The sequence below is a fragment of the Protopterus annectens genome, chromosome 9.part0 (genome assembly GCF_019279795.1).
Source record: "Protopterus annectens isolate FY-2018-M chromosome 9.part0, PAN1.0, whole genome shotgun sequence".
In the NCBI taxonomy this organism is placed as follows: Eukaryota; Metazoa; Chordata; order Ceratodontiformes; family Protopteridae; genus Protopterus; species Protopterus annectens.
In genome coordinates this window covers 236,791,544-236,811,517 of record NC_056743.1, presented here as the reverse complement: position 1 = coordinate 236,811,517, position 19,974 = coordinate 236,791,544, and positions in this window count along the sequence as shown.

The window sequence follows — 19,974 nt, the reverse complement described above, 5'->3', positions numbered from 1 at the left end:
TCCAGGGACTACTGAATTCTTAATTTACTTCTTCGTCCCTTTTTGGTTAATAAGATATGGTAATCTTCCTGAGTAGTTTAAGCTACTGCAGCAGTGGTCTAATGTTCATCATAGTATAGTTGTATAAGTAAACTTACCATCACAGTCGAAATACTAATAGATCTTTGTAGTAGGCGTTCTTTCCATCCAGGCCCCTTTAATTGTATTTGTGTTTTACCAGGGTGTGGTTATATATGCCCTTGTGAATATAGTTTTCTTGTTTTTCCTTTCAATGCTGTAGTCTTCCTTCTTGGAGTGAGAAGCTCTGAAGCTTTTGGAGCTGTAACTGCTTTTTATATGGAGCTTTTTAGCTTTGATAAGCTAGCTGGTTGGGGTCCAACTGTAGCCAGCTGTGCAGTCTGTTTAGGAGTGCTTCTTTTCTGTTGTGCTGTGAAGAACGCTCTCAATTCATGAGTTTTAGATTTTATATTTGAATTGTTTGCCCTTCCATCTGTTGAATGTATGCGTTTGCTGGTGTTGGAGTTAATCCTTGCTATAAAATTCTCCCTTATAATTCAGTCTTTGTAAGAAGGATTGTGCAACTTCATATCCATATTTTTGGGACCTGATTTGGTACTGTTATATTTGAAATACCTTTACCTTGACTCCACTTCTTAAAAGGTTGTCTTGATTTTGTCCTTGAGCCAGTTTGTTCATATCCTAATTTCTTCACAGGGGCAGAAACTGGAAGAGAGAATGCACTTCATCTGAAAGTGCATTGACTGCTCTGGTATTCCTTGTGGCAGGTACACTAGAGTAGTTAGATGGGTCAGTGTTCTCTCTCTCTGTTCAGTGAGACAAGGTACATAGCCCTAGCTCTGGACCAGTAATCAAGGAGCCTCAGTCCTCAACACTGGCACCAGTGGGGGATATTCAGTGGGGGGGGATAACAGGTGTACACATAGTATCTTCAGATGCAGCTCTGTCCAAGTGCAGTCGAGTACAATTTCCCTTAAAAGCATATGAGGAACACAGTCAGTCTTTCTTGGGCTGGTTTCTTCCTCTTTCTCCAAATCACCAACAAGACTCCCCACTGGCTCAGCTATAGAGTTAAAATCTCAGCTGAGTGTCCAAGCCAAGATCTTCAGCACCCTCTCTGTCCAGTCAGTGCTGCATGTCCCTGCCCAAATAGCTGACACCCACACTCTGAGGTTTGATTTACACACACACACACACACACACACACACACACACACACACACACACACACAAGGCTGGCACAGGTTTACTAGCTATGCTCCCTTCTACCCAAACCTTAAGGTAGTTATAACTGCAAATAGACTCCTGCCAGCTACCTCAAGGCTCTTCCAAGGGTACCCAATATACTGAGTGAAATTAATATCAATACAAACAGTAGTTTGACCAAGAGCAAGGCTATTAGGAGTGGCGCTCACAGTGTCACCAAATAAATATGTAAGTACTCTCAAAACTTAAATATCTCTACAAAGATCAGCCACAATGAAAGGCTTAAATATATTTAGTAATGAATAATAAAGGAACAACAAAATACTAAGCATATATGCACAGTGACATCCGAGTTCAAAACACAAGAAATGTTGAAAATAACATTGAAGGACAGGCTCAGACAAATAAAGAAAATGTCTAAACTAAGGTTCACTATATTCCTGACTGAATGTAAGAGAATTATACTATTCCCTAATAACGTTCTTAATAGAGCAAGGCAGATAATGCGGTGAATGGCCCCCGTTGTCAGGCCCAGGACAGAATACAGAATGCCAAGTCTCACTAAGAGACTTCTCAAAATAATGTCTAAAATATTACCTCTGGTATAGCTTGCAGAATGACATCATTTCTGGTCATCTGACTTTGTTCCCATGAACCCCCCATTGCTGGAAGCTGGCAGGATTTAGCACCTGCCTGCAAAAATACACAGGCAAGGGCTTTTGCTCAGATCTGTGGCAGGTGCTGGAAGTCATAAATCAATCTCATACCTCCATGCTTTCAGAGTAGAAGTTAGTTCACCCCAAAGACAATACAGAAAGCTTCCTAGTACAGACTGTGTTTCTCTGGCTGCATTGAAACCTGTGAGATAGCATCTTTATAGCCTAGCCCATAAAGTGATTTAATTTCATTTATAGTTTAAAGTTTTTGGAACTGAGGTTAACCTTCCAGTTTGTTAAAACATATACATTTAAACAGTTACAGTAGTGCTTGTACATTTCTGCTTTCTCCAGTACGGCACACTGTGGATACATTTCAAACACAAGCAGTTTACAAATACGTTTTCAGCACAAACATCTGTACAAATCAGTTTGATATACACATGGCATACAGTTCTAATACATTTGTAACACAAGCATCTTGAATAAATCAGTTTTATATTCACAAATGGCATATAATTTACAAAATTCTAGCTAGCTATGCTGGCAGTATCTCCTTTCATCACATGAGCAACGAATAAGACAGTTGTTTGGCCTTAATGCATGCACACAAACACAATTACACAGTGTTAAAAACAACAAAACAAGCAAAATGAGGACAAATGCTCTGAAAGCTAAGCACAATAAATGTAAAAGATAAAAATAGCACCAGAACACTCCACAGCGAATGGAACACACAGAATCCAGCTGCAGTATTAAATCGAAGTCCAAACACGTAATATGTAAACCAAGGTTTATTAATAATCCAGGTTAGTGCTTTCACCCCCACGGGCTTCTTCAGACCTATTACATCTCATAGCAAATGCTACCAATATTTAAACTAAATCCTTTATGACATCAGTTACCATTATTAATTATTTAATTAAGATAGTATTAAATTAAGCTGTAGAAATCCATTTAAATTCCTGGTATAAATATTCAACCAAGAAACCACTTCTAATATAGAAGTTAATATATAAAATATACAAAATTTACATATATATATATATATATATCTGTGTGTATATATATATATATATATATATATATATATCTGTGTGTGTGTATATATATATATATATATATATATATATATATATATATATATATATATATAAAAGTTATGTCAAAAGTATATGAAAAAAATGTATAAGGAAAGATGTATTTAAAAATGGATATGTGTATATATATATATAAAAACATTTAAAAATTGTTCAGCAAATACATGCATATATATCAAACATTTACAAACTATTATACATGCAAGTTATACAAATTCATATAAAACTATATAAAAAACATTACATGACATATTCAAATGCAGTATCCTGTCTAGATAAACTAATTACATTTTTTTTCATCTAACAAATAGCCTTCTATTTTTCAGGGTTGGTTTAATAGGGACCCTATCATTAAGTCCAGGTCTCTGATCTGCCCTTAGCATGATAATCCATCTAGCCTCTATCCTTTCTGTGAAATTTTTTAAATCCCCACCCCTAGAATTGGGTGTACTGATTTGTAATACCTGGAATTTAAAACTGTGTGTCGTCCGTGTTCATTACATGCTTTGATAATGCATTATGAGAGGGTTTTATACGTATACTATACAAATGTTCCCGTATCCTTTCACATAATAGTCTATTGGGTTTCCTTACATAGAATGCATTGCATGCCATGCACCTAGCTAGATGGATCATGTGCTGTCACAATTAGCTGAAATATTAAAATCAAACTGTTTCAGTGTGACAGGTTGTATAAAACTGGTATCCTCGGACACAAATGGACAATAGTTACATTTGTGACATGGTCTGGTACACTGTATTGTATCTTCTCTATCGAGTATAGCTGGACCTCTGGGGTAACAGAGTAATCTATGCAGATTAGACTTATTTCTATATACAAATGTAGGTCTTTCTCCTACTATCCCTTTAACTTAGGGTCTGTAGTTTGGACTCCCCAGTTTCTGTAAAAAATTTCTTTCATGCTACTAATGTCTTGTGTATAATTCAACGAGACTCTAACTGTAGGTTTACTAGTTGTCATATCAATGACACGGGGTCTCTCTGGTGTTCTTCCTAAGTGTGTAGAACCTCCAAAATATGGTCGTGCAGACTGAGCTCTCAACTGCTGTACCCCTTCAATCCCTAGATTTATCCCTTCTGGTGTATAGGATCTAACAGCTAACCCCTTGCGTAACTGATATAACTCATTCTCAAACTCTTCATCTGTAGGATTTAGGCATGATGCTCTTATCGCTTGTCTTCCCACTATATTATGAAAAACAAAGCGGGGATGCATACTACCTCTTTGTAATAGGGAATTTTTAGAACACGATTTCTTATCAAGTAGACCACTGTCTAACCTTTTAATGTATACATCTAAGAATGATACCCATTTATCTGATTTCTCCATTGTGAATTTCAAAAAATGGGTTAGGGAGTTGACCTCACAAAAGAACTTCTGTAATTCATCATCAGTGTTCATCCTTAGGAATCTCTGTATACTCTCTAATCCTAATTGGACAACAACAAACAAAAGAAACTGTCAGACCCCATGAAGTGGGGGGGCTTCACCCTCTTCACCCCCCCAACTAAATATACCAATTCAGAGATTGCACTACAGTGGAGGAAAGGGCAAATTATCTAACAGCCAAGTGATTTTTTTCCCCTGGGAAAAAATTCACTGACGTGACTGTTCGGAGTTTTGCTACTTTGATGTTTACATGTTGAAAGGGCATTCAATGAACAGCCTTTTGACAACATAATATAAACCCCATACCTCAACCTCTCTCCTGCATCTGGTTCCCTTGATACTTGCTTAACTTTTCGACCAAGGCACCAGCCAGGCTGCCCCTCCAGACCAACAGGGGAGAGGACTCTATTCCAGGATGGTTCTAGTTCGTAGGCAAGATGGTCCTCGGAGGGCCTATCTTAGATCTTTTCCTATTAAACACTTTCCTGGTGGTGCCTTCTTTCAGAATGCTCTCCTTTCCCTGGTCCCTCCTCTAGCTTTCTTAGCTTCTCTGGATCTCAAGGATGCATACTTGCATATCCCTGTTTATCCTAATTTCAGGAAGCTTTTGTGTTTCTCAGTGGGTTCTTAGCACTTTCAGTTTTCTGCCTTGCCCTTTGGTCTTTCCACTGCTCCAAGGGTATTCACAAAGTGCCTGGCCCCAGCCATTGCCTATTTCAGGCTAAAAGATCTCCAGGTTTACATTTACTTGGAGAATCTGCTTTTCCTGGCCAGCAGTCCAGACCTGTTAATGCAACATTTGAACCTAGCTATTCCCCTTTCTGTAGGGTCTAGGTTTCTGAATAAATTTCAGAATGTCATGCCTGACACCAAGTCAGGATCTTCTATTCCTTGGGTGCAGGTTCCAGACAGACTTTGTTTTTTCTTCCTGTGGAAAAGGCAGTTTCTCTCAGGACATTCATGGAGGCTCTTCTGCCCCTTCCTTCCACCATGGCCAGGCAATTTTTGAGACTACTGGGGTTCATGGGATCCACTGTCCCCATGTTGCCCATTGCAAAGCTGCACATGAGAAAGTTCCTGTGTTTTTTTAAAGACGGTTTGTTCCCAGCTTGTTCATCCCTTTAGATGCCTTGATTTCCCCTTCTTCCCTGTCTGAAAGCAGAGTTAGGTTGGTGGATGCAGCAGCTCAGTCAGAACCCTGGTTCTATCACTTCAGGTACCTCAACCAGCTCAGCATCTCTTCATAGACACCTTAGACATGGGTTGGCGAGCAATCTTTGCTACCAGGAAAGTAGAGCCTTTGGTCTCTCTCTCTCTCTCTCTCAAAAGAGAGAACATGTCAGTGTCAGGGTCCTGTAAGCTTGTCTAATGAACCTTATGTCAGAACATTGCCCTACTGATTTACACCGCTGCAACTCAGTCACCCAACACAGTCAGTCCACACCCACATACTCACTCTCATCCAGCTATCCTTCCTTCCCCCCCTTACACCCCTACCTCACTCAGCATCTTCATTCCTCACCCATACACTCCCTGTTCTTCTACTTATTACCACGATCTATCTGCCTACAGCTCTGCTCTCCCTTTTAATCACTTTCTGTTCTCATTCTATTCCAGCTCGTTCTAACCAACTCACAAGCCCCTATCATCCAAGAACTACATCCTATACTAGCTCCTTCCACCCAGGAACCAAGAACATACAGAAGACCTAACTTACTGCTATGTAATTAGTTTACCAAAATGCATGTAAGCTAGAGTTCCTTGATCTTTTTCACCTGTTCCATGTTCTGTGTATATACCTGTAAACATTGTATTTTATCTGCCGTCAACTAAGCGCTTTTTGGTACCTATCCCCCCTCTGCTCCCTGTCTGTACCACCAGTATTGTACCACTAGGTGGCAGCAGACAACCACTCCTCCCCATATCTCCACTCACCCTTCCCAACCGTCACATACCCCTATAAATCCCCTGTTCCCATTCGATCCAATGGATACCACATGGTATCTTCCCCTTATAAAACTGCCCTATCCAGTAACTTGTGCACAGCTGCTTTCAGGCTGTAATGGACCTCAAAGCCGTATTATGTTGGTCTTAGTTTAATCTTTAGAATCTCCCACATCACCTAAACTCAGCCTCAAAATATACTTCATTTAATTAAAAGCAACTTTTCTCATTGAAACTACTCCCTCATACCAGTGACTAGCCATTAATCACAGAGTTTTGCTCACCTCTGCTGGGACTCTAACCCACTCTGTTCATCCTGCGGGGCTCACTCTGCTCCCCTAGCCTGCCCCAAATTCTCACCCACCCCACTACCTGCAGATTTATTCTAACCACTGCCCCACCCACCCCTTTCACCATCCAATTACAATACACCAATCCCACCACACCCACTTACCACTCTAACTCTCCTCCCATCATTACACAATGCCTCCTTTACTATATCTACTTCACCTAATGACCATTATTGCTTCATTAAGTTATCTCAGCTCTCTATTTCCTCATCCCAACCACACATCCCCTACACACTCCACAGCCACCATCCAACTTGTCTGTATACAACCTTTCATCTCCATAACACATGAATTCTCTTCAACCTAACCCTGCTATTCAAACACACACTAGTACCCATGCTAGATAACCACTACACACCCAATCACCCATATTCCACCAAATCGTTTCCATTCCTACATTCATACACCCCATTCACACTAGACCACCTAACACATAGCCTCCTCCAGACTTTTCTGTCACTGTTCAGAGAGATCCAACCTAACCCCAGACCAACAACAACTTCCTCTAGCTTCACACGCTCACCTCCCCATATCTATTCATCTTGCCACACTCTGTGCCCAAAGCCTTAGAAGTAAAATCCCAAACATCTATGCCTGGCTTTACCATAACCATCCTGACATAACCACCATCTCAGAGACCTGGCTTAAACCCTCCATAAAGGACAGTGAAATTCTTCCACCAGGCTAAAATTTCATTTGTAATGATAGACTTAACAAAAAAGGAGGAGGAGTTGCTGTTATCTGCTGCTGCTCCTACACCATCACCCTTTACACCAATCCTATCCCTAATTTTAGCAGTGCTGAAATTACTATTGCTCTACTAAAACTCAATCACAAATCCATATGTGTGTATGTATGTATATATATATATATATATATATGTATATATATATATCTATATACCGCCTGGCAATAACATCCCAATACTTGAAGACATCCTGTCCTGGTTTTCCTGTTCTATTAAAAATGAAACCTACATTCTAGGTGACACCAATATAAATTGGGCCTCAATAAATTCACAAGTCCCATCTCAATCAGTCAATCTTTTCAATTTTATCCAATTGATAAACTCCCCTACCAGGCCTAACAACAATGGGTCTTCCTGCACCATCATTGACTGGATCATTGCATCCCATCCCAAACTTAACTCAAACTCAGGAATCTTTCCAGACCCTCTCAGCAATCACCTTCCTGCCTTCGCTGATGGTCTCTGATGTCCTGTCCAGCAAACATCATCAATACATACACACACGCAATCTCTCCCACTTCAACCCTCAAACTTTCTCAGAATGTCTAAAACTCAGACTGGTCCCCCTTGAGAACCTTGCCCCTTGATAGCACCACTTCCTACTTCAGTGACTAATTCATAAACACACAAAACCGCCATGCTGCTATCAGAACCAAATGAATCAAAGTCAATGCCTCTCCCTGGCTGTCCAAAGACACCAAACTGACCATGCTACAAAAAGATAAAACCTGGAAAGCATAACAAAACATCAAACAACTTCATAACTCCATAAAAACAGAGATCATAAATTATACTACTCCAAAAATCAAACCAAACACTCAGCTAATCCTAAAAAAATTCTGGGACACAATCTCCTCCCTCCTCCACCCCGTTAGAGAACCCCTGCCCCAACCCAAACCTTATTGACCTGGACACTACCACACAATTCAACTCCTTCATAGATTGCATAGCCCAATTATCCTCCTCATTTCCCCACCCCACCAAAAACAACCCCTCCATCCTCCCCTAACCTTACCAACCACTTCCACCCCCACCCTTTCAACCTTGAACCCATCCCTGCAAGTACTATAAAAAGATTACTGCTCCAACTCAAACCTAGCAGGACTGCACCTGAAAATCTCCCAGCTACTTTCCTAAAATTATCTGCTGACAGTGTAGCCCTCCTCATCTCTATCTTAATCAACAGATCCATTAAGGAAGCATATGTCCTATCCATCTGGCACCACTCATACATTATCCCACTTCAGAAAGGAGGCAAAAGTGGACACACCTCTAATTTCAGACTTTTAGCTATCCATTCCCCTCTTTCAAACATCCTCGAGAAATGTATCCATACTCTGCTCATGTCATATCTGACTCATAACCTTCTTCCCCTACTCAACATGGCTTTCGCCCTGGCCACAGTACCATGACTGCCCTACTGTCCTTTCTTGAAACCAAAAGCCAAGCTTGCGACTGTGGTAAACTTGTATCTTCCCTATTCCTTGACCTATCTAAAGCTTTCAACAGTGTCTCCCACCCACTACTCTTAACACAACTCGCATCTCTCAGCCTCTCCACCTTATCCTGGTTGTCAAGCTAGCTCTCTGAGCATCACCAAGCCATCCAATGGAAATCCTTAACCTCCCCCTTTTTTCTCACCCCCCACCAGGGTCCCGCAAGGTTTAGTTCTAGGACCACTACTTTTCAATATGTTTATCAACAACTTTCACCGCACCATCCCTGACTCATCAATAATCCATTATGCAGATGACTCAATCATCTGCTCAGCATAATCTCCATCTGACGTACTTCTAAAAACTCAGATAGCCTTCTCTAAAACAGAATCCTGGATGAGTAAGAACCATCTTGCCCTAAACGCTAATAAAACCAAACTGACTATCTTTTCCCCCTCTAGAAACTCCGCAGTCGACGAAAACTCTTTCTTAGTACTTGGCAACAATAATAGTCTAATCAAAGTCATCCCAAATACCAAACTCCTAGGTGTCATCATCGACTAGTATCTAAACTTTGACACCCATATTCTATCCACCACCAAAAACACCAAAAACTGTCTCCTTTACAGACATTATCACTACCCATCTCCCTCAGCCAGAAAATCCCTAGCCTCCTCCTACTTCCTCCCCTCTCTTATGTAGTGTGCCCCCCTACTATATAATCTCCAACTCTGTCTACAGTCCAAACTCAAATCATGCTATAACAAAATAAGCAAATTTGCTACCAACTCAAAAAAAACTCCTCTCCATACCCTACAATGGCTCAAACTACTTACTTCATCCACTAGCTCTCTGATATAAACTGTCTCAAAAATATATATATATAATTATTACACCTGTCTTCTCATTTGTCTGTATAAATACTATGTTATATTCATTTTATTTTAAGTTAGTCTGCATTTCTCTGAAAATCAAGTGCATGATTTCACATTGTTTTGTTTGCTGTATTTCTATGAAAAATTTGATTGTAAATATTAATTTTGCCTGTAACTGTCATTGGAGCTTTCCACCCTGGGCCTCCACTGAAAATGTGCTCTTTGTGGCCCAGTGGACTTCTCTGCTTACCAAACTGAAATAAATAAATAAAATAAATGAGGGCTCTAATTCTAGCTTTGCAGACCCTCCACCCTCTATTCTTGCCAGGATCCCGCAGGATCTTCACAGACAATATCACGGCCCCTTGGTACATAAACGAGCAGGGGGGCACAAAATCTTATCTTTGTCACTTGGCCACCAAAGCTTCAGAATTGACTATTCAGTACAAAGTGACTCTGCATGCTGTGTACCTCTCCTCAACTCAGAACTCTGTGGCAGATGCATTAAGCAGAGCCAGGACACAATCCCACAAGTGGATGCATCACAGGGATGTGTTACTGGATCTAGTTCACCGATGGGGTGCTCCAGAAATGGACCTCTTTGCCTCCCTTCTGAACAGACAGCTTCCTTGCTTTTGTGCCAGGGTTCCTCACCCTCAAGTGTGGAAGGTGGACAATCTAGCTTTCTTATGGAAGGGGATATTTCTCTATGCATGTCCCCCCTTCCCTTTAATTCTGAAAGTCATATTGAAAATTCTACAGGAGAAACTAGAAATCTTGCTAGTGACTACCAAGGCAGCACTGGTTCCCTCTTCTGCAACTAGCCAAGGGTCATCACTACAAGTTAACTCACTGGATGGGCCTGCTCATTCAGGACAAGTGATCCTTGATCCCCCCATTTCTCAACTCTACAGCTGACTGTGGGTGATCAACGTTTGATCCCTTTTCGGCACCTGTTTTCTAAGGATGTGCTTAGGGTTTTGCAGGAGGCCAGGAAACCCAATACTAGAAAATCTTACATTTCCAAGTGGAGAAGATTGTCCATTTGGTGCCAAAAAAGGAAAGCGGATCGCCTTGGTGCAGACATTTCCTTAATGCCTTCTGTCGCTTTCGTGTTAGGACACAAATGTCTTTGTGGGTTCTGTTCATGCAGCTTTATTTTATATAAACACATCATTATAGAGGCTTACTGACTATAACTTAAGTAACTTGTATACAAACAACTGTGATTATGCATGCTCACTCTCTGGCTGCTTCTACAAAATAGCTCTAGGGATTGCACTTGTCTGGAATTTATATGTGCGCATACAGCCTTGCATGCTTCTTAAAGATACAACACGCACACTTAACACTGATCTACATTCTCCCTCTTTAAGAAATAGATCATGCAATTTGTCATGAGATTTGGCATGCAGGAATCACAGGTAATCCATAGATATGCTTTATGCAATATTAAATACACACACGTGTGTGTGTGTGTGTGTGTAATATATATATATAAATTTATATATATAATACACACACACAAAGTCCACGTTACTGCTCATTTCTCACTAGGCTTAGAAACTCATCCATATCGTGCAACGTAAAACTGGTAATTAGATTTAGAAACTGGGACAGTTTCTGCAAAATCGTTGACCTGTGGAATGTTAGAATCACTTTCTGGAATAGAATCGGACTTTTGAACACATTCTGGTCTTGAAACAGTGTCTGACTCGTTCTTTGATTTAGAGTATGCATCACAGATGCAATGTTGTGACTACAATGATGATTTCTGGTACAGGAAGATGATGACTGTGATTCCTGCTATACTCCACACCTTCATAATCTACCAAGTAGGATCTCGGCTCGGAACAGATGCCTGTAATCTCTCCTATTCGATCAAAACCTTTTGTCTGGATTCGTACCATCTCTCCTTTCGTCATCGGCCAAAGTTATCTGCTCTGTCATAACTAGATTTCTGGATATTATGCTTAAACAATTGAGCCTTGATGGTTTTAGTGTTCTTAGGTTTAGGCTGCAACAAACTTGAAGAAATAGCGTAGTTCTAGTTTGCCTGGAAAGCGGTCTTTGAGAAGGTGAGCCAAGAAAATCACCATGGGGTATTTTTCTGAGATTGAACAAAGCAAACCAAGTAGAAAGGAGAGAACTCAAAAATCTTCATAAACACAAAGGATATTCTGAAAGCGCTTATCCATTTTACTTATTTTAAGCTTTTTTTATGTGTTAAATAAACCTCACCATCTTGTGGATTTAAGCTTTTTTATAGGTTTCTGAGATTAAGCAAATTCAAGAACACATCGGTATTGTCACGCTTTGCCTTTTCAAGTAATTGCTTTGTACTCTGCACTGCACGTTCAGCTGGACCCTTGGACTGAGGATATTCAGGACTACTAGTGCTATGTACAAAGTCCCATTCCTTTGCAAATTTCTGAAATGACTGGCTAGTGAATTGAGTACCATTGTCAGAAAAAAAGTTTGTGTGGACTACCATGAATTGAGAAATGATGTTTTGACTTAGTAATAACAGCAGTTGAGGTTAAGTTTCATAGTAGATCAATCTCAAACCAATTCGAGTAAGAGTCTACCAAAACCTAAGTATTGGTGATTGTTACACTCAAAGATATTAGTTGCTACAGTAGACCAAGGTAGTTCATGAATTGGACTTAGCTGAAGTGGTTCTCTTTGCAAATGTGGTCTAGTAATATTGTATACTGAACAAGGAGAAAGAACTCTCTCAATGTCTTTTGATAATGAAGGCCAAAATACTTATTGTCATGCTCTTCTTTTAGTGGATGTGGATCCTGGGTGACCACAGTGCAAAACCTGCGTCCTTACAACAAGAATATATTCAAACAATTTTAGGACCTTTGAAATAATGCCATCTTCCATCAGCAGTTCATCTCTGTAAGTAAAATATGCTTGCACCTCAGGTGTGATGCACTAGCTTGCGTTGACGGCCGTCCGACATTAATATAGTGATTGAGTTTATGTGAAATTGGATGTCTGAGTGTGATCTCTTAACTCATCAAGACTAGTGGTTGAAAAATTGCACAGACATCACATCAAAGTCAGAATTCTCTGCATCAAGCTGTTCTGTTGTATTTCTAGGCGATCTGGATAAGGCATCAGCCAGATAGAGCAATTTGTACTTTTGCAATTTGAGCATCATTCTTTGTAATCCCACTGGAGTGGAATGCATAGGATTCTTTAGAATAGTAACTTGAGGTTGCTGGTCAGTTTCAATCTGGATAGCTCGATCATAAATATAATCATGAAACTTGGAACATGCAGATACTATAGTCAAAAGCTCTTTCTCAATTTGAGCATACTGCATCTCAGTTTGGGTTAGTGTTCTAGATGCCTAGGGTACTGGTCTGCCCTCATGAAGTATAACTGGGCCTAGGCCAAGCTTGGAAGCATCACAGGAGAGAATATCTGGTTTGTTCACATCATAGTGTCTTAATGTAGGTGGGGTAGCAATTTTCTGCTTAAGGTTTTCACATGACTTATGGTGATCCATCCTTGACCATGCTGTATTTTTTGCATGTTAGCTCTCTTAAAGATTGTCAACTCACTGAAGTCTGATATAAATTTACCTAAATAGTTGACCATGCCCAGAAAATGCTGTAAACTTTGTACATTGTCTGGCACTAACATTTCTAGAATAGCTGCTTGCTTGGTCGGGTGTCAAGCCTGTACTTATAAACAAATGTCCTAGGTAGGTCACTTCTGGAATTCTGAATCTGCACTTCAGAGGATTGAGCTTTAAGTTCACTTAACATGCTGTGTCTAGAATTTTCTTAAGGTTTCTGTTGTGCTTTGCTTCACCATTGCCTTCAACCAATAGATCATCTGCTGTTATGGCACAAGGATAACCCAAAAAAATTTGTTCCCTTGCACGCTGAAAAATTTATTCCAGATGGCATCCTTAGGAATCTGTATCTGCCAAACAGAGTACCAAAAGTAGAAATGAGGATTTGCGATAAAGAAACACTTGCCAAAATGAACCCTCTGCATCTAAAACAGAAAATACATTGGCATTCAGTATTAGAGCTGCGACTTCTTCTACGGTGTTCATTGGATGGTACGTCCTTTTTAATGCTTTGTTCAAATCTCTTGGGTCAATGCATATTCTGATTTCATCTGAGCCTTTTTGTGAGAGGCTACCATGGACGACACCCATTCAGTTGGTTCTGTGACTGGACAAATCACACCTTGCTGCACCATTTTATCCAACTGAGCTTTAACTTTATCTTGCATAGCTATCAGATCTCTTCTTGCTGGTCTGACTAATAGAGCAGCTTTGTGGTCTAACTTCATGGAATATACAACTGGAAGTTTGCCCAGTTTGTCATTGAAAGCAGCATACTCTGAGAAACGGCTTCTGAAAAATTAGAACTCTGAAATGTACTCGCATGATAAACTTCTTTAGCAAAAGAAAGCAGATTCATTCTTAAACTGTCTTTGAGACCCAATAAAGATTGCACTGGTCTTCAGACTACATAAAATAAGTTGCAGCAGTTCTCTGCCAAATAACATAAAACATCACTGAACCTTCGGTTTGAATTTCTTCACCTCCATAAGCAACAAGTCTCGCACTGCTGTGAGTTGTTCATTAGTTCTCACTATTGCAAATGTGTCTGCTGATATGACATTGCACTTTGACCATGTCTGCTTTGAGCTCTTTGGATTTTCCATCGATCCAGACAGTACAAAATACTTAATTCCTTGTTAATAAGTTTACTGCATCGACACTCTCGCTGAGCACTGATGCACTATCTACATAAAATATGTTAACCAGTTAAACAACCAAGACGAACCAAATCCACTGTGGAACACTGGTTTATTGCTAGTAAATTTAATAACACACCAACAAAGTACTTAGCGCTTTCACCCATACAGTGGGCATCTTCAGAGTACAATCACTTTCACAAAAAATGTCATTTAAATAGAAGCAACAATTGATGATTATTCAATTAGTTAATCAACTATGACTAATACAAAAACATCTGTTAATTTAATCTAATGTGTTAATATATATCAGGATACATTATAGTTCCTAAAAAACATATATATATATTTGTGTATATAAATATATAAGGGCAATTCACATCAACAATTCTATGGAAGAATAGTAATGTGTGTATAATGTGTGTAATAAAAGCTTATATAAATGTGATCATTAAAAGTAATGATAATTACAAACTATGAATACTTGATGGATGGAGTCATTACTAAGGATGAATACAATTTTCTAAATGTGGAACATCCCATGACTCCATCCATCTTTGGCATTCCGAAAATACACAAAAAAGTTTATGATCCACCATTTAGACCAATAGTTTTTGCTAGAGGGTCCAAAACAGAGGCTATGGCCTCCTTTGTTGACTTTCAGTGCAAAGATGTTTTAGGTAATTTGGACCACATTGTGAAAGATTCATGGCATTGTTTGGATAAAATAAGAACCAAGCTTGTTGGAACAAATCTTGAGTTTTCTATGGTCACTATTGACATTGTAAACCTTTTTACTGTAATACCGCACAAGCAAGGTTTAGAAATGTTCGAGGAAAGCCTACTTAAATTTGGTACATTTAGTAATGACAAGTGTAAATTTCTAAGGGAATTGATGGAATTAGTTCTCGAAAACAATTATATATTTTTAAATGGTGAATATTTTAGACAAAAAACAGGGGTAGCGATGGGGGCACGATGTGCTCCCATATATGCCAACCTTGTGTTAGCTCTGTGGGAGACACAAATGTTGTTTTCTTCATGTTTTTGGGATGATGTTGTTCTCTACCTGAGGTTTTTGGGCGATATTTTGATTTTTTGGAAGGGTACTAGAGAAAGATTTATTGAATTTGAATCATTCCTCAACACTACATCTATTTTTTTGAGTTTCACCAGTAAGATAGTTGATAATTACTGTGAATATCTTGACATATTGCTATATAAAAACAACTATAGGTTAGATACTAAAATTTTTCGGAAAAAAACACATTCCAATTCCTTTTTACACTTTGATAGTTGTCACCCTTACCATCAAAGGAAGAATTTAATCAAAGAACAGATGGTAAGGCTATCAAGAATTATTAGTGACGACAAGGTTTTCTGTGATGAAATGAAAATATTGTCTTGTATGTTTTCTGATAGAGGATACCCAAAGGAATTGATTGATAAAACAAGTACTGAGATACGGACCAAAAGAAAACACATTTACCAACCAATTATCAAGTTCGGTATTACAAATGTTATCAGTGAGAATAGACTAACAACTGGTAATGATGCTTTAGTCATCCCCTACAATGATACATCCATGAAAATAGTCAATGCTGTAAGAGAAAGTTGGTCTTGTGTATTTATGAACAATGATGAATGTATTGATATTTTGGGCTTATGGCCTAAAATTACCTATAGTCGAGGTATGAATCTAAAAGAGTATTTTGAATCAACACAGGGTATGAACACATACCTTAAGTCCAAGGTGGGCAAATGTGGTGTATGCCATGTTTGTAAATATATTAATGATGGTCCATATGTAGTAGTCTCAAACTTTGGAAAAACCATTAGATGCCCGGGACATTGTACCTGCAAAACTAAAATGGTAGTATATCTTGTTACCTGTTCTACATGCCCAGCATACTATGTAGGGAAAACTATTAGGAAGCTTAAAGACTGAATAGGAGAACACGTAAGGGACATCAAAAAGAAAGACACTAGTGCACTTTATATACATAGCACAAGATGTGATGATTTTAAAAGGTTTTTATTCTTTGTGATAGAATACCTTACAATAACAACAAAGGAGGGGACGATAAGACATTATTAGAAGTTAAGGAGTGTTTGTGGCAGTTAAGATTTAACGCAAATATTTACCCTGGTATCAATGACTATATTTCTATAGCCAGTATACTCAAATATAAATCACAATTTATATCATCATAGTTTTTATTCATTTTTTAAAGTATTTATGGTCTATTTAAATGGTATTGGTTTGTGCGTTTTTTATATTAATAAATTTATATATTAATATTTATATTTTTAGTAATGTTTAAAGTTTGTAATTATCATTACTTTTAACTATCACATTTATATAAGTTTTTATTACACACATTATACACACAACGTTACTATTCTTCCATAGAATTATTGATGTGAATTGCCCTTATATATTTATATACACAAATATATATATGTTTTTTAGGGACTATAATGTATCCTGATATATCCTGATATATATTAACACATTAGATTAAATTAACAACAGATGTTTTTTTCTATTAGTCATAGTTGATTAACTAATTGAATAATCATCAATTGTTGCTTCTATTTAAATGACATTTTTTGTGAACGTGATTGTACTCTGAAGATGCCCACTGTATGGGTGAAAGCGCTAAGTACTTTGTTGGTGTGTTATTAAATTTACTAGCAATAAACCAGTGTTCCACAGTGGATTTGGTTCGTCTGGGTTGTTTTACTATCTACATAAAGCTGACTGCGTCAGGTCTACTTGATCAACTTGCTTTTTTTTTTTGTGCAACCTTTCTTTACAGCTGTGTGAGGCTTACTTGATTTGCAAAACTTTTGGAAATGGTTCCATTTTTTTGCACTTGTGACATTGTTGACCAAGTGATACGCAGTTCTCTCTTTTGGACTCGAGTTGCACCACAATTGTGACAGTTAACAATGAAGCTAGATTTGGATTTTGCTAATTCATGTTTGTACTGCACTGAGCTGGCACTGGAGCTTGTACCTTTCTTGGAACTTTCTAGAAAACCTTGCGGCTTCATTGGAAAGCCTGCAGCTGCCACGTGCTTAGGCCTGCTCTTGTTTGCCATGTGTTGCATGCTATCTGCATGTGCTTTGGAGCCAACTGAACTCATGCTTTTGTCACTCGCAAGCATACTTCTGTGTTTCTGTCACCTCATGGATTTCACAAATCTCTATGGCTTTGGTCAATGTTAAATCACTGTCGTGAAGTAAAATCTTACAGCACACTGTTAATACTGCATACAAACCTATCCTTTATCAGCACATCTTTTAGATCACCAAACCAATGCATTTTAGCTCTGTTTCTCAAGTTAGTTATATAAGCTGCAAATGTTTCCCCTGGTTTCTGATCTCTTGTGTAAAACAAATGTCTTTCTAGTGTAATATTTGTCTAGGGGTTGCTTATTTCTCTAAACTTGTGCTTCAAACAGAGTCTTCCCTTGATTCAGCACAGCAATATGGTGGTCTGCATCTTCTGCTTCATATACACTGCTGGTGCATACACAAATTAATGTTCCTTCTATGGCCTCAGACCCTGCTAGGTTTAGCCAAACAAATGCCCTTGCATCTCTATCTGCATAAGCTGCTTGTATGAAAATATCGAACTCTTGCTCAAATATTCTCTAGTTCTCTGCAGTATTCTGATCAAATGCATGTGGTAGGGGGTTTCGAAATCTGACATATTAACACATGCCAGCGAAGGGTTTTGCGAATAAGCATGAATACACACACACACACACACACACACACACACACACACACACACACACACACACACACACACACACACACACACACACAGATATGCATAAGTTTCTGCCATAAACAGATCTTGTGCAATGCCTTTGTGCTCAGAACTTGTACTTTCGAATAACCGGACCTTGCAAAATAAACTTCTCTGGCGTTTTTGGTATTTTTTTGTAATGTAGTGAGGGCGAAAGTGCTAAAGTCATTTATCGTCATTTGCCATCATTTTACGAAACATTCGAGAACTATACAATGCGACTGAATAACTCATGAGCACTGTAATTCTCTTGTAAAATGTTATCTTTTGCAAGAAAACACCTCTCATCAGTGTAACAAACATGTTAAGCAACTGCACAATGCGAATAAATTGAACAACTGTTGCTCAAAACTCTAACTTTTCGAAGTAGTTGCACTTTGAGGATAATTGCATACAGCACACTGAAATGTCCCCAAAATGGCGGTACCTTACTAGGTAATTCTTTACACTACAAGAAACACTGTGTAATGGCAGCACTTTGCAAATAGACACACCCAGCACAAGAAACTTTTTCTCAAAATCGCTATACTTTGACTGTATTACACAAAATAGTGGCACTTTGCACACAGTGTACTCTCTGAAATACATGCACAGTAATAAGCACACACTGTAAAGACTTTTACACACACTGAGATACTTTGAATAACTTTAGTTATGCCCAAACACAGCACTTTGCCAAAGCACATACAATTGCCTTACTTTGTTTTCTACTTAATGTGCCCTTTTCTTATTATATTAGTTTTGCTCTTTTAAGCCCATTTCATGCCCAATGCATTTTTCTTGTGCTCATTTTACTCTAGACATGCCCAACTTTGCCTTAAACGCACTCGTTTTGCTTTAAGCATGCTCGTTTTTTTTAAACACACTCGTTTTGCTTTAAGCATGCTCGTTTTTTTAAACACACTCATTTTGCTTTACAGTTAATTGTTTAATCAAATGCTTTTATCTTAAACATTTTCTGTGATTAACAAACTTTTTGTAGTTTCAACTTGCCTGATAATGTGGTTTGTGCCCTTGTAATGCCCCTTTATTTTCTTTCGCATCGAGTATATAGTTAGTTATTTCTCATTACCTTTGATTCTTTCTGGCTACGTTTGTGTTCTTTTCTCTCTGTTTTACCTTCACTGTCGTCTTTGCATCTCATGGCTCCAAATATTCTTCTCTTTGATCCTGCTTTTGACAGCATGTTGCTTATGTGTTAGGACACAAATAAACAAGTCTTCTTGGCATCACTATAGAGGCTTACTGACTATAACTTAAGTAACTTGTATACAAATTAACAATTGTGATCATGCATGCTCACTCTCTGGCTGCTTCTGCAAAATGGAACTAAGGATTGCTCGTGTCTAGAATTTATTTTTGCACATACAGCCTCACATGCTTCTTAAAGATATAGCACACACACTTTTTACAATCTGATCTACACTTTCTTACCTGTGTGAGATGCTCAGTAGTGGACTTTCCTACTCCTCAAAGTCCAGTGTTCTGCCTTGTCTGCCTGTTTGCTTTTAACCCCCCCCCCCTTAGCTTCCAGGTTAAAAGTTAAGCTTTTTCTTAAAGGCGTCCTACATTTAAGACCCCCCAGGAAACCAGTTCCTCCTCCTTGGGATCTTAACTATGTGTTAGAAAAGCTTACTCGGACCCCTTTTGAACCAGCAGCTTCTGCTTCTCTA